At 43.0% G+C, this 16,016-nt stretch overlaps 1 long non-coding RNA gene and 1 pseudogene across 1 annotated transcript in view; one reads left to right on the top strand and one right to left on the bottom strand.

The window, feature by feature from the left end:
- LOC124260529 overlaps positions 1-3,579 on the top strand; it is an 88,334-nt gene extending 84,755 nt beyond the window's left edge. Inside the window, exons 3-4 of the long non-coding RNA XR_006894117.1 lie at positions 2,034-2,067; positions 2,341-3,579. This is a non-coding gene — a long non-coding RNA (uncharacterized LOC124260529). The remainder of the gene's footprint in view (positions 1-2,033; positions 2,068-2,340) is intronic.
- A 10,229-nt stretch (positions 3,580-13,808) lies between these two features.
- On the bottom strand, positions 13,809-15,447 carry LOC124260979 (annotated as a pseudogene).
- Between the last annotated feature and the right edge of the window lie 569 nt (positions 15,448-16,016).

Raw genomic sequence — 16,016 nt, 5'->3', positions numbered from 1 at the left:
CACCTGCCACCCTGTACCTCCACCCTGTAGTGCTGTCACTACCCCACCTGCCACCCTGTACCTCCACCCTGTAGTGCTGTCACTACCCCACCCACCCCCCACCTGCCACCCCCCTGTACAACCACCCTGTAGTGCTGTCACTACCCCACCTGCCACACCCACCTCCACCCTGTAGTGCTGTCACTACCCCACCTGCCACCCTGTACAACCACCCTGTAGTGCTGTCACTACCCCACCTGCCACCCTGTACAACCACCCTGTAGTGCTGTCACTACCCCACCTGCCACCCTGTACAAACAACCACCCTGTAGTGCTGTCACTACCCCACCTGCCACCCTGTACAACCACCCTGTAGTGCTGTCACTACCCCACCTGCCACCCTGTACAACCACCCTGTAGTGCTGTCACTACCCCACCTGCCACCCTGTACAACCACCCTGTAGTGCTGTCACTACCCCACCTGCCACCCTGTACAACCACCCTGTAGTGCTGTCACTACCCCACCTGCCATCCTGTAGTGCTGTCACTACCCCACCTGCCACCCTGTACAACCACCCTGTAGTGCTGTCACTACCCCACCTGCCACCCTGTAGTGCTGTCACTACCCCACCTGCCACCCTGTAGTGCTGTCACTAGAGGGAGAGAAGATGGGGATTGTATGGCTACAATGGCTGCTATATAGCAATGGAGTGGAGATGAGGATACTTTAGCTACTACAATGGCTGCTATGTACAGAGGGAGGGAAGATGGGGATGGTATGGCTACAACGGCTGCTATGTATCAAGGGAAAGAAAATGGGGATTGTATGGCTGCTATGTAACGAGGAAGTGGAAATGGGGATTGCATGGCTACAATGGCTGCTATGTATCGAGGAAGTGGAAATGGGGATTGTATGGCTACACTGGCTGCTATATAGCAATGGAGTGGAGATGAGGATACTTTAGCTACTACAATGGCTGCTATGTATCAAGGGAAAGAAAATGGGGATTGTATGGCTTCTATGTATCGAGGAAGTGGAAATGGGGATTGTATGGCTACAATGGCTGCTATGTATTGAGGAAGTGGAAATGGGGATTGTATGGCTACAATGGCTGCTATTTAACGAGGAAGTGGAAATGGGGATTGTATGGCTACAATGGCTGCTATGTATCGAGGGAAAGAAAATGGGGATTGTATGGCTGCTATGTATCGAGGAAGTTGAAATGGGGATTGTATGGCTACAATGGCTGCTGGCTACAATGGCTGTATTGAGGAAGTGGAAATGGGGATATGGCTACAATGGCTACAAGTGGAAATGCTATATGGCTACAATGGCTGCTATTTAATGAGGAAGTGGAAATGGGGATTGTATGGCTACAATGGCTGCTATGTATCAAGGGAAAGAAAAATGGGGATTGTAGTTGGCTGCTATGGCTACAATGGCTGCTATGTATCGAGGAAGTTGAAATGGGGATTGTATGGCTACAATGGCTGCTATGTATTGAGGAAGTGGAAATGGGGATTGTATGGCTACAATGGCTGCTATGTATCGAGGAAGTGAAAATGGGATTGTATGGCTGTATGGCTACAATGGCTGCTATGTATCGAGGGAAGTGGAAATGGGGATTGTATGGTATGTATCGACGAGGGAAGTTGAAATGGGGCTTGTACAATGGCTGCTATGTATTGAAAGGAAGTGGAAATGGGGGATTGTATGGCTACAATGGCTGAAATGTATCGAGGAAGTGGAAATTGTATATCGAGGAAGTTGAAATGGGGATTGTATGGCTACAATGGCTGCTATGTATTGAGGAAGTGGAAATGGGGATTGTATGGGCTATGTATCGAGGAAGTGGAAATGGGGATTGTATGGCTACAATGGCTGCTATCTATCAAGGGAAAGAAAATGGGGATTGTATGGCTGCTATGTATTGAGGATGTGGAAATGGGGATTGTATGGCTACAATGGCTGTCATCTCACACAATATGCGTGCTGATTGTTGATGGCATGATGATGTGTCACAGATAAAACAAATGAATTTTTAACTTTTCAGGGAAACACTCAGGTGGCAGAATTGTAAGTGGTTGGTGAGTAGCTGTGCTTCTTCAATGTTTATTAGTAAAATTGGAAAATATAATTTCAAACGTAACTGAGACGTTCACACAAACAGCATGAATATATTACTCCATTCATTCCAACGTAATTACTAAATGGCATAACTGTGAAATAATCACTAACTTGAGTGGTTTGCAGCTAGATGAGCACAAACATGAATATTTGCATTTTTCAAAGAAGTAAATAAATATTGACCATAGAGTGACTTGCTATTTTACTATCTAAATATTTTGCTGTGTTCTTAGAGCATTGTCCATCACCTGTGCAAACACGCCAACACGCCATGGCTACCACGATGTGCCGATTGGCTTTTTTCGCAGGTACGGTCTGCCAAGATGGACTTTCACACAGTTTGGCCGGATTGATGTAATTGCTGTTAATTTGATGTAAAATACCCGAAGGTTTAACTTATCTCTGTCAGTGTTTAATTTTGAAATCTTCTCAAACATTTGACAAAGTTGGTCTGGTTAATTGTTACAGTTATGTAGAGTTGCCTGGGAAACGCTGCGAAGCTACCCTCCACAAGTAGGATATGCGTTTGATATAGATACGTTTCCAAGGGGGGACCTGCAATACAGATGACCGTGTTATCACTCTCAAGAGCTACCTTCAAGATAGGCCGCTTTGGTGAATTCTCTCTAATCTGTTTTCAGGTGTTTGTGAAACAATGATACCGCTGTCATGGATGATTTTATTCTTCTTAAGCCACTTGACAGAAATCAAACTCACTTCACGGAATTAAAGGGTTGATTCAATTGGCATGTATCGACAAAAAAGGATAAAATGGTATTTTGATGAACAAAGGGTTATCTTACTTGAAACATATGTTTGTGCATGTGTCTAGAAATGTGAGGATTGATGGTGTTTGGCAGAATCAAGGATTAAAATGATACTATCTGTGATGATAGGTTTTGTCTTAATAATCGATTTGTTTTGTTTTGAGTGATATTGATCTTGAATCTGGTTCAACAAGGTGATCATGCCCCACACTTTAATATAGACTTCACCACTGTCATAGTGCTGTGGTCGGGTTGTGGAATGTGGCTGTCCCATTCCAATTTAAAAGAAAATAGTTATTATTTTATACCTCTTCTGTCATCAGTCATGGAATGTTTAGGTCTATGTAATATGTTGAGGATATGTATTGATGTTTCCAGCTGGACTTTAACAGGACCTGTTGTAGACATTGTAGATTGTTTCACTTCCCTTCAACACTGAATCACTTTGAAGTTTGAACAATATAGCATTTGTTTTCCATCAACACAAAAACATTCAATCAGTGTTCTAGGGCATCAATAGAAGTGATTTTGTGGTGTTGACCAAATTTTATTCACCACAATTAAAGTATGGAAAACAGACAAGGGGGTGGGGTGGGTGAAGATGTGCATGAAATTATCTGCAAGAAAATATAGTCTTCATGAATGTTATTCTTGACACAAATCATATTCTTTATCTTGAGTATTTACTGGCATTGTATGAGACATATAATTCTGGAGAATATAACTGGATACACAGTATGTCCGAGTTTCTCAAAAAATAGCAATCACACCTCTGGGCCCACTAGGAAGATTACAATACATATATTTCAGCATTCTGGTAGCCTTTCTGAGCCTGGAGCTCTGTTGAACATGCGGGCCATGTATTCTGCTGAGTAGATGGGTACTTCGATGCTGAGAGTAGGTCCACAATGAGTTAGAGGCCGATGGTCCTCCCATATGGTCCCAGCGTACTGAGTGACCAGTGTCCAGATGGACACACACCACTGACCATCTGTTTCTCTCATTTCAGAGACTGATGGGGCAACAGGTTGTGAGATTATGTGTAGTTATAAATGGCCTGTGCCACATCAAACTAACCATGTAATCACTTACTTTGTCCTCAGATAATGTGCTGTTTTCTCCACAAGACTTTCAGTGTAATTATCTTTAATATTTGCATCTTTGTCACAAGCAGAGGAAAGCAATGGTTTGTTGTAGTAAATGTATCTGTTCATATTTTTGTTGCACATTATTATGAAATTGAAAGAACAATTCATCTCTATTACTGTGAAACAATGAAGGAAACAGATATTCATCACTGAGACATGTCAGTTTCAAGCAACAGGGTGTGCATTTTACATTTGCATTATGATAAAACCGATTTAGAGCGGTAAATGTCACTGAACACGGTATCTCATGTACATGTACAATCTATTCCACTAGTCCCTTGTCCTGTTTTGATGTATAAATGGATATTAAATACCAAGTGGCAATCTGCACTGTTCTGATCAAGTTTGACATATTCCATCAACAGGTGTTAACCTCTTGGCTTTAATCCAGCCAAACAAAGGGTTTGCTGAAGGCGTAAACTCTATTAAAGTTCATATATTAAAGATCTTGATAGCAGCCTTCAAGGGTAAGTGTGGAGTTACGGGGTCTAGGTAGTCGCCGACTGTGACAGGGAGTCACGACATTTGGCGACAGTCTTGTGGCGACAGTCAGGTGGCAGAGATCATGAACATTATACAATGGCAAACTCCTTGTAGTGGATGAATATTGTTGTGATCAGAGTTTAGTCTTGTTATATTACCGGGGTACTGTGTGTATTGTTGAGATGGACCATGTATGGATCTTCATACAGCTGTATGACAGTGGCCTGTAAATGTCTGGACCAGACAAACCAGTGATTGACTGTGACCAGCAGTCCATTCTGTCGGGTACAATGACATGCAACACCAGGCTAGCTTTAAATTCTTTGATTTGGAGATGAAATATGCAGTACATTTTTCATAAGAATCATGATCTTCATATATCGTAATTCAACAGTAAAGGGGCGGTGGGTTAGCCTAGTAGCTAAAGCGGTCGATCGTCACGCCGAAGGCCTGGATCGATTCCCCACATGGGTACAATGTGTGAAGCCCATTTCTGGTGTCCCCCGCCATGATATTGCTGGAATATTGCTAAAGGTGGTGTAAAACTAAACTCACTCACTCACTCAACAGTGAACTTAGACACAGTAGAGGTGTCCTTTCATAATACCTTGATCGACTGGTGATGGGTGTAAATCCTATCATCACCTGATGATGGGCAAGGAAGTAGCCTTGAAACATTGATACAGGCCATACACATCCTGATGGCCATAAAGTTTCATGTTCCAGATTCTAGAAGCCTATCTAGGACCTATTCTAATTCTTTAGTTCAACAGTGATCTTTACTAAAGATGAATACATATATGAGCTGTGGCGTTCTACCCACTGAAAGCTGACTTACTGTGATAAAACTGAAACACTGTTAGAAGCAGGATTGAATTCACTCACTCACTCACTCACTCACTCATCGAAATGAGCATGACTATAGCTCAGTAATGCAACAGCATACACTCTGTGCCCCAATTGTTCATTGTGTAGGGGTGTTCTGTCTGGGGTCTGAAGATCATGAGGGTATGCACCCAACATCATCATCATAGCGGAATGCGATGTCACGTGTTTCTGTTTCCTTCTCGTGCATATATGGAAAACAAATACACGTGACGATAATGCATTGGAATTTGATAATATTGTTCGTAATAATTTCTTCCTTGTCACGTTGTGAGTTTCATGTCACTTTGATAATTTTGTGAGTTATATTTGTGCAAATGTTTTAATCACTATTTGGCAAAGAATGGAAAATGAGTGAGTGTGGTGGTTGTTTGGGATGAGTAGAATCTCAGATTCGAACCCAGAGCCAGTAGATCCTGTCATGACTAAAGGATGCTACTGTGTACCACACATTGAACACCTTGAACCACTGGGCCACCAGTGTCTTTGTGCTGTCTAAACTTTATAACTAACAAAGATATAAACAGAACTTGACAGAAATGTGAAGTTTAAAAACATTTTTGAAATACATGTATAACATATAGTCAAATTATTATCATGCATGCAAACAGATATATTGCTTGTTTATGTTTGGTGAACAATAAATATTTGTTTTGAAAAGTTTTCTAATGTTTTTATTGATTTGTATCATCATTCAGGATGTTGGATTCACAGGATATATCACTGATACAACACATGATACTTCATACATGCTACTAAACCTTTTGAAAAGAATATATATATATATATATCTGTTTACATAAACACAATGTTGTTATGAGTTATCAGTTTGGTGTGTGTGTCAGTCAGTAACTGCAATATCCTGATCAAAAGTTAAGTTTTATGTGTATTGGGGATGAGTTTTGTTGGGCTGTATTTCGATCAGTGTTCCAATTATATCACTGCATGTCATCTTAATGTGGGAGCCTGGTGCAGACAAACCAACATGTGGGATTGGAACTCAGGATTATAGGTTTCTGGCATCCCAAAGATATATAACTCTGCACAGCGAACTGCTGCATGGTGGACGACGGGGTCACTTGTGTTTGTATGACGTCAGCCTGTGTAAAAAACACAGTGAGATAACAACATGTGAAATGTAAGAGGTGATAAACATGAGTATTGTTCTGCTGTAAATAATTTCAAAATTTCACCTGAAGTCCAGGTAATGATGCTTCACAGTGATGTTTTTATTGCACTCCGCTACATCAAGGGGGATTGAACTATCATAAACTGAGACATCTGTACAAACAAGTGGTTGAACATACCAAACTGATCAGAATAACAGTCATAATAGCCAACAGTTTGTGCAGGATAATGTTTCTGAACCCTACCTGATCCAAGCATGGAGTTTAGTTCACCTGGTGCAGACATGTAACCTGCCTGGTCTATGTACATACATATAGCTCACCTGGTGCAGACATGTAACCTGCCTGGTCTATGTATGTACCTGGTGCAGACATATAGCTCACCTGGTGCAGACATGTAACCTGCCTGGTCTATGTACATACATATAGCTCACCTGGTGCAGACATGTAACCTGCCTGGTCTATGTACATACATATAGCTCACCTGGTGCAGACATGTAACCTGCCTGGTCTATGTACATACATATAGCTCACCTGGTGCAGACATGTAACCTGCCTGGTCTATGTACATACATATAGCTCACCTGGTGCACACATGTAACCTGCCTGGTCTATGTACATACATATAGCTCACCTGGTGCACATGCAACCTGCCTGGTATGTAACCTAGCTCACTGACATGTAACCTGCCTGGTGTACATACATATAGCTCACCTGGTGCAGACATGTAACCTGCCTGGTCTATGTACATACATATAGCTCACCTGGTGCAGACATGTAACCTGCCTGGTCTATGTACATACATATAGCTCACCTGGTGCAGACATGTAACCTGCCTGGTCTATGTACATACATATAGCTCACCTGGTGCAGACATGTAACCTGCCTGGTCTATGTACATACATATAGCTCACCTGGTGCAGACATGTAACCTGCCTGGTCTATGTACATACATATAGCTCACCTGGTGCAGACATGTAACCTGCCTGGTCTATGTACATACATATAGCTCACCTGGTGCAGACATGTAACCTGCCTGGTCTATGTACATACATATAGCTCACCTGGTGCAGACATGTAACCTGCCTGGTCTATGTACATACATATAGCTCACCTGCCTGGTCTATGTACGTACATATAGCTCACCTGGTGCAGACATGTAACCTGCCTGGTCTATGTACATCATAAAGCTCACCTGGTGCAGACATGTAACCTGCCTGGTCATGTACATACATATAGCTCACCTGGTGCAGACATGTAACCTGCCTGGTCTATGCACATACATATAGCTCACCTGGTGCACATGTAACCCGCCTGGTCTATGTACATACATATAGCTCACCTGGTGCAGACATGTAACCTGCCTGGTCTATGTACATACATCACCTGGTGCAGACATGTAACCTGCCTGGTCTATGTACATGTACATATAGCTCACCTGGTGCAGACATGTAACCTGCCTGGTCTGTACATACATATAGCTCACCTGGTGCAGACATGTAACCTGCCTGGTCTATGTACATACATATAGCTCACCTGGTGCGAGACATGTAACCTGCCTGGTCTATGTACATACATATAGCTCACCTGGTGCAGACATGTAAACTGGTCTGCCTGGTCTGGTATGTATACATATATAGCTCACCTGGTGCAGACATGTAACCTGCCTGGTCTATGTACATACATATAGCTCACCTGGTGCAGACATGTAACCTGCCTGGTCTATGTGCATTACATATAGCTCACCTGGTGCAGACATGTAACCTGCCTGGTCTATGTGCATACATATAGCTCACCTGGTGCACATGTAACATGTAACCTGCCTGGTCTATGTCTATGTACATACATATAGCTCACCTGGTGCAGACATGTAACCTGCCTGGTCTATGTACATACATATAGCTCACCTGGTGCAGACATGTAACCTGCCTGGTCAAGACATGTATGGTCACCTGGTGCAGACATGTAACCTGCCTGGTCTATGTACATACATATAGCTCACCTGGTGCAGACATGTAACCTGCCTGGTCTATGTACATACATATAGCTCACCTGGTGCAGACACATGTAACCTGCCTGGTCTATGTACATACATATAGCTCACCTGGTGCAGTACATGTAACCTGCCTGGTCTATGTACATACATATAGCTCACCTGGTACATGTAACCTGCCTGGTCTATGTGCGTACATACATATAGCTCACCTGGTGCAGACACGTAACCTGCCTGGTCTATGTACATACATATAGCTCACCTGGTGCAGACATGTAACCTGCCTGGTCTATGTACATACATATAGCTCACCTGGTGCAGACATGTAACCTGCCTGGTCTATGTACATACATATAGCTCACCTGGTGCAGACATGTAACCTGCCTGGTCTATGTACATACATATAGCTCACCTGGTGCAGACATGTAACCTGCCTGGTCTATGTACATACATATAGCTCACCTGGTGCACGTGAACCTGCCTGGTCTATGTACATATATATAGCTCACCTGGTGCAGACATGTAACCTGCCTGGTCTATGTACATACATAAAGCTCACCTGGTGATGTGTAACCTGCCTGGTCTATGTACATACATATGAAGCTCACCTGGTGCACACATGTAACCTGCCTGGTCTGTACATACATAGCTTAGCTCACCTGGTCAATACGTAATGCTGGCGTACCTGGCTCCATACCTGGTTATAGTTTAGCTTACCTGGTCAATACATGTGGCAGCTTACCTGGTTTACCTGGTAGCTTATAGCTCACCTAGTCCAGACCTGTAGCTTGCCTCACCTAGTCCAAACCTGTACCTTACCTTCACCTTTGGTACCCACCTACCCCATAACCTGTAGCTTACCTCACCTGTCCCATGTATCTTACCTAACCTGGCCCATACCTGCACATAGCTTAGCTTACCTGGCCAATACACCTACCCACATACCTGTAGCTGTATCTTACCTCACCTGGCCAATACCTAGTCCAAACCTGTAGCTTCACCTACCTCACCCTGGCCCATACCTGTAGCTTACCTCACCTGGCCAATACATGTAGCTTACCTAACCTGGCCCATACCTGTAGCTTACTTCACCTGGCCCATACCTGTAGCTTACCTCACCTGGTCCATACCTGTAGCTTACCTCACCCTGGACCATACCTGTAGCTTACCTAACCTGGCCCATACCTGTAGCTTACCTCACCTGGTCCATACCTGTAGCTTACCTCACCTGGTCCATACATGAAGTGACATGATCAGTTCATATAGCTAATCTATGTACTTTCCACAAAGTGATTGTAGATGATGGTGCATCCCATAGCATAAACTTACAAATGTCATCGGGCTACAGTAGAATGGGGCCAGGTCAGTATCTAGTCAGTGTTGGCCACTTGGTACACACATCAGGTCTGAACACCTGCAGAGAGAAACCAAACTGTTGAATATTTATATTCATGTTTTAAACAGAAATTGCCACAAAAACTGCAAACAATACACTTTCTCCATAATTGTGCATTGTAATCATTACAGCCTGCCACATGTTCAATGGAGCTTAAGACAGTGAAACACAGACCCTGACAACCCAAGTGCATATGCATTCAGTTCTCCATTAAAATTGTGGCAAGTTTTAATCATTACATTGCACACATTATTGAGAATTACATTGGCTACTTCCATTTATAATATGTAATTATTTCATATTTTAGTTGTTCTCTGGTGGTTATGATTGGCAGGCCTGATACATGTAGCCGGTATTTCCATTGTTTCTTGCAACTAACATTGTATTGCTTACATAATGTCGAGCTCACACTTCTGTCCATACCTTCCTGCACCGCAGCAGCAGTGATGTCACCTTATATAATGTTTATACATTAACATAGTTCTTCTATGCAAGTCCCTGGACTAGAGATTCTCAGTACAAACAATTCTTCCCATATCTGAAGCTGAACATGTAGAGTATACCTGGAACATCCATCACTATTTTTCACATTAATCAATTTTGTAATGTAATCAGGACCTGATAACGTCTATGGAAGGATATTTCAACATTCTACTGTGTTTTTGTGTTTATTTATTAAACTTTTCTTCTAAAGGACCAAAGCATTCAGAGCCTCTTCCCCCCTTGGGGCACACTGCCGTTGTTGAGCCACCACGTTCCTGTACACCGGTAACAATTGCCTCGTCCATCCTGGAGCGGTATTGTTATTCTTACAGGTTTCAAATCAAGAGTAATCTTGCCACAGAATAAATAAGGACCCATCACTGGAGACACCATTGTCCATCTGGGTATTGTCCCTGCACTATACAACCACCATCGCAATCTTGCTATCTACAAGTTAGTGTTCTTTCACCTTGGGAGACAAAAGAACCAGAGAGGCAGAAAATACCCATTAAAATGGCTTGGGAAGCGTGACACGACAAACTTGAAACTCTCACCCACCTCCGACAACACACAATACCCATAACCCTTCAGGCTTAATGTCTGAATGACACTGGACAGCCACAATGACTGACCGCTGGTCACTTAATGAGCGTCCACTTCGGACAATTCCTCTGTCATGATAGTGTACAGGTGCAGGGGGGAATGGTCAGAGCTGCAATCTTGGACAACCTATTTTACCAAGACATGTTGTTTGGGCCCACCTTTGTTCCAAATGCTTTTTAAATGGTGGTTTTTACTGGTAGGTTTCATAACAGGATTGGATGGAGAAGTCATTACATGGTCATCATTGTACCGGTCACTTTGAAGTTGGGACTGGCCCTTGTCGTATTGTGGTGAATGCTCTAGCTTGTTTTCTCCCGGCTTTTGTGTCTGTCCATGGTGGTCAGTGTTTTCACTGTCATCTTTACCTATTGAATAAAGCAGGGAGGAGGAGGAGGATACAGTAATCTGGACCTCTGATGGGCAGAAACACTTCTTTGATGTTTCTGGACTTTCAACATGGTGGTCAGTTCATGGATGTTCTGAGGCTACTAATGTGTATTAGTGGATGTATTGGCTATTAGCGTCGAATGATTGTAGCTATTATCTGTTGGTCAAGGTTTGACTGACTGCACACTGGCAAAAGGTGAAATTAGAGCTTTTGCACTATTCCAGGAACATTATGGTGGGGGACACAAGAAATAGGCTTTACAGATTGTACCTATGTTGGAGATCGATTCTGGGCTGGCGGCATGGAGTGAGTGAGTGACCCTCAGCTTACTTACTTCTATACTTACAGTCCCAAGAGCAGGTACATTCAGAGAGCATGTGATTCAGAGTGAGTGAGTGAGATGGTTTGTTAAAGAAAGTAGGTATGAGTGAGGTTCAACACAAATTACCCATTCAGTGATTTATTCCTGCTGTAGAGTACAAGTCTAACTAGCAAAGTCAGTAGCTACCTGTGGCCTGTACAAGATTCTGTAGAATAGGATGCTCAAACTGCTGAAACTACAAGACAATAATACAAGACAAAATAATTACTTTGAAGTTATAGACTATAACTTGAAGTATCAAAACTGTTTTCCTTCAACTAATAGTGTACACTTTGTAAATAGTTTGTGTTTTGGTTTGAAATCAACCAAAGTACTTTCTAGTAGTATTTGAATAATTTTCTTTGAAATTAATTCTGAGGTTTGTTTATGGGCCCGGTTCCTGTCATCAAAACAATAGCTGACCTTGTGTCTCCCAAGGCTATTCACAGACATTGTTGTCCAGCATATATTTTCTGTGATTAATGGTTTGTGTTTTCCAAAAACAATGTGATGGGGTGTGTTTTAAACTTTGGTCAGTTTCATTTTTACATGATATGTCATTCATACTTTATCAAGAGCAATTAAATAATGTCGCTGTTCAGGACCATTTCAGGAATGTAGTGAATGCATCATCTGCAGAGGGAGTGGAAGCTCAGTAATATAAGTGCAGTAATCTGGACCCAGGAAACCCGTGGAAGTCCCCAGTGTTTAACTGGTACAAACTCAGGACCACTTCACAGAGTGGATCCCATATACAAGTTATACATGCAGTTACCATCTATTTATCAAGACATTTTTATTTTACTTTTCAAACCATATTTGGCCGACTAGGAATAATCTCAGCATCATATGACCCTTTGTCTCATCATATCTTCTTTAAGATCAGGATCCATGATGATCCAGGTTCAAATTGGTCTTCAGTAACCCATGCATGTCGTAAGGGGCGACTAATGGATCAGGTGGTCAGGCTCGCTGACTTGATGGACACATTTGTATCCCAATTGTGTAGATCGATACTCATGCCGTTGATCACTGGATTGTCTGGTCCAGATTTGATTATTTACAGACCGCCGACATATAGCTTGAATATTGCTGAGTGAGACATAAAACTAAATTCTCTCTCACTCACTCACTCACTCTGTGAAGTTGACATGTCATTCCATGCCTTCTTCCAGTCACTGAAAGATGAGGACACAGCACAACACAGCACAGCACAGCACAGCACAGCACAGCATCCCTGAAGTAATATGGTGACACAGAACAAGCTGTCAACACACACAGATATGGTCATGCCTGACTCCGCCATGTAGCTGGAATGTTGCTGAGTGCGGTGTAAAACTAAACTCACTCTTGTCTGACTCATCAAGATTGAAGTAACATGGTGAGACACTGACCAAGCTATGGACACACAGACATTCATTGTCACAGTGGTCAGTACGTCCGTGACAAAGTGGTATCAGAGCTGGAGGCGGTCAAGTGGAACTGCAATGCCACCACTACGTGGCTGACATAAGCCATGTCCAGTCATCTCTGTTTTCAAGGTGTGATCACGTCAATAGCGGAAGGGCTCGTGTTTAGATGGCAGATCAGAAGCTTTTATGAAATCTTTAGTGATTCTGATCATGGTACATTTCCCATGCGGTTGGATGTCGGGCTATTGTCATGTGTTGCTGTCACTGTCGTCCTCACTCGGCTGATGAACAATTGCAGTAGGAAACAGTAGCCGGGGATCTCCAACTGGCCGGGCTGGGTCAACTGCTCACTCTGCATGGTGTCAATGGATGCCAGGTATTACCCTGGCTTGAGGAAGATGATATCACAGTGACTAATGAGGGGCATTGTGTTCTTGATGTGTAGCGATGACAGGTTTATGTGTGCACCTGTTGTAAGTAATCGGGTAGAGTGAGTGAGTGATATGGGTTTGCTTCTGCATGGAAGGAAAACCTGAAGTGGTGCTGGTCTTAGATGTGGACCACTTTGGAACCCAGGAGCTTGGGTATGGTGTGGACAAACCTAGAAACCTATCTGGGATCTGAACCCAGGGGCTTGGGTATGGTGTACACAAACCTAGAAACCTATCTGGGATCTGAACCCAGGAGCTTGGGTATGGTGTAGACAAACCTAGAAACCTATCTGGGATCTGAACCCAGGAGCTTGGGTATGGTGTAGACAAACCTAGAAACCTATCTGGGATCTGAACCCAGGAGCTTGGGTATGGTGTACACAAACCTAGAAACCTATCTGGGATCTGAACCCAGGAGCTTGGGTATGGTGTAGACAAACCTAGAAACCTATCTGGGATCTGAACCCAGGAGCTTGGGTATGGTGTAGACAAACCTAGAAACCTATCTGGGATCTGAACCCAGGAGCTTGGGTATGGTGTAGACAAACCTAGAAACCTATCTGGGATCTGAATGCAGGAGCTTGGGTATGGTGTAGACAAACCTAGAAACCTATCTGGGATCTGAACCCAGGAGCTTGGGTATGGTGTAGACAAACCTAGAAACCTATCTGGGATCTGAACCCAGGAGCTTGGGTATGGTGTGGACAAACCTAGAAACCTATCTGGGATCTGAACCCAGGAGCTTGGGTATGGTGTAGACAAACCTAGAAACCTATCTGGGATCTGAACCCAGGATCACATGTCTGAGGTGGTAAGGGATGCAGATGTTTGAGTGATGTAACACTTAACAATAGGGCCACCTGTGCCAGTGAGTGAGTGAGATGGGTCTAACACTGCTCTGAACTATTGTTCAGGTTTATCATGTCAGCTCTATGTGAGGGAAATCCTCATGGACTCTGGTGCTAGATGTCTGGGTGTCAACCAAGGAAAGTCACTGGTGGACAGTGAATTCATGACAGACCTTGATGAATACATTTGTTATAATGAACAAAAGTTCTGTGTCACAAAAAGATAATGATTATGATCAGTTGACACCAGCTTAGAATATGGCAACCATCTTGGAAATTGGCAGCCATCTTGGATTTTGGGGTGGCTTACTTTTATTTATATACACAAGAGCAATAGTGATGTAAAGTTTTATACTTGTATGATCATATGAGCAATTTCCCTTTATGTTGCCACACAGAAGCCCTCCTGTGAGTGTATCCATCAATTAGAGAACTTCAGATATGCTAATTTGTCCCGAAATTCTTTCACACAATACCTGAACACATCATGTTACCCTGCCCTAATGCATTACAGGTAAAGAGGTGTAAAACAAGGACTGGTAAGATAAGAGTCAATATACTGTGTCAGAGTGGGCCGAACTTGTCAAACTGTGGCATGATATCATAGTGGGCTCTCACTATACATACATGAATATTACCCATGAAGGTCCAGGTTAGAATATTGGCCTTCAGTAACCCATGCTTGTCGTAAGAGGCGACTAACGGGATCGGGTGGTCAGGCTCGCTGACTTGGTTGACCCACATGTCATCAGTTCCCAATTGCGCAGATCGATGCTCATGTTGTTGATCACTGGATTGATTGCTGAGTGCGGTGTAAAACTAAACTCACTCACTCACTAATGAATATCACTGTAAACATGCAATAATCAGTAAACCTGATTTCAAGTCCATACCTGGACATGTATGTTTACAATTTGTACAGGATTCTAATATGTCCTCAACTACAGCTTCACTGATGCCTTTCTCTACCTTCAGTGCTGTGTGTGTTCTGGACGATGTGCCTGTGAGTTTCCATGCCGTGTGTGTTCCGACTGTCCTTGACCCCACTCTACCTTATACATATGCTGATTCATTTAGATTATTCACCTTCTGGTATCAGTTTCCGGTACCCTAATAAAATATCGGGGCAGTGATTGTACAATGAAGAGGAAATGACAGGTCAATGGAAAGTGACACACACTCAATAACAATCTAAAAGAAATAGTCCACTGCAGTAAACCTTCACAAATTCAGTTCAGTGTTCTTCCACTGCCTCAACTCGGTGTACCATAAACAAAGGAATGGATGTAATATTGATGATAGTGAGCGTTTCATTTGTTTCAATACAGAAACTGGAACAGATAGGTCTCCATTCCTTCCCCCTCGCAGATGCTCCTGTTGTCAGAACAACAACTGTTACTGTATGCTGAGTTGAATAACTGCTGACCAAAGGGCATGTACAAAGGAGAGTGGATACTACAGGTCAAGGAGAATACTACAGGCCAAGGGGAATACTACAGGCCAAGGAGAATACTACAGGTCAAAGAGAATACTACAATACTACAGGTCAAAGAGAATACTGTAGGCCTAGGAGAGTACTACAGG

Source organism: Haliotis rubra, unplaced genomic scaffold, assembly GCF_003918875.1.
Source record: "Haliotis rubra isolate DU_JTF1 unplaced genomic scaffold, ASM391887v1 Scf119, whole genome shotgun sequence".
NCBI lineage: Eukaryota > Metazoa > Mollusca > Gastropoda > Lepetellida > Haliotidae > Haliotis > Haliotis rubra.
The sequence above is the reverse complement of the archived record's forward strand: the minus strand, read 5'-3'. Positions and strand labels throughout refer to the sequence as shown.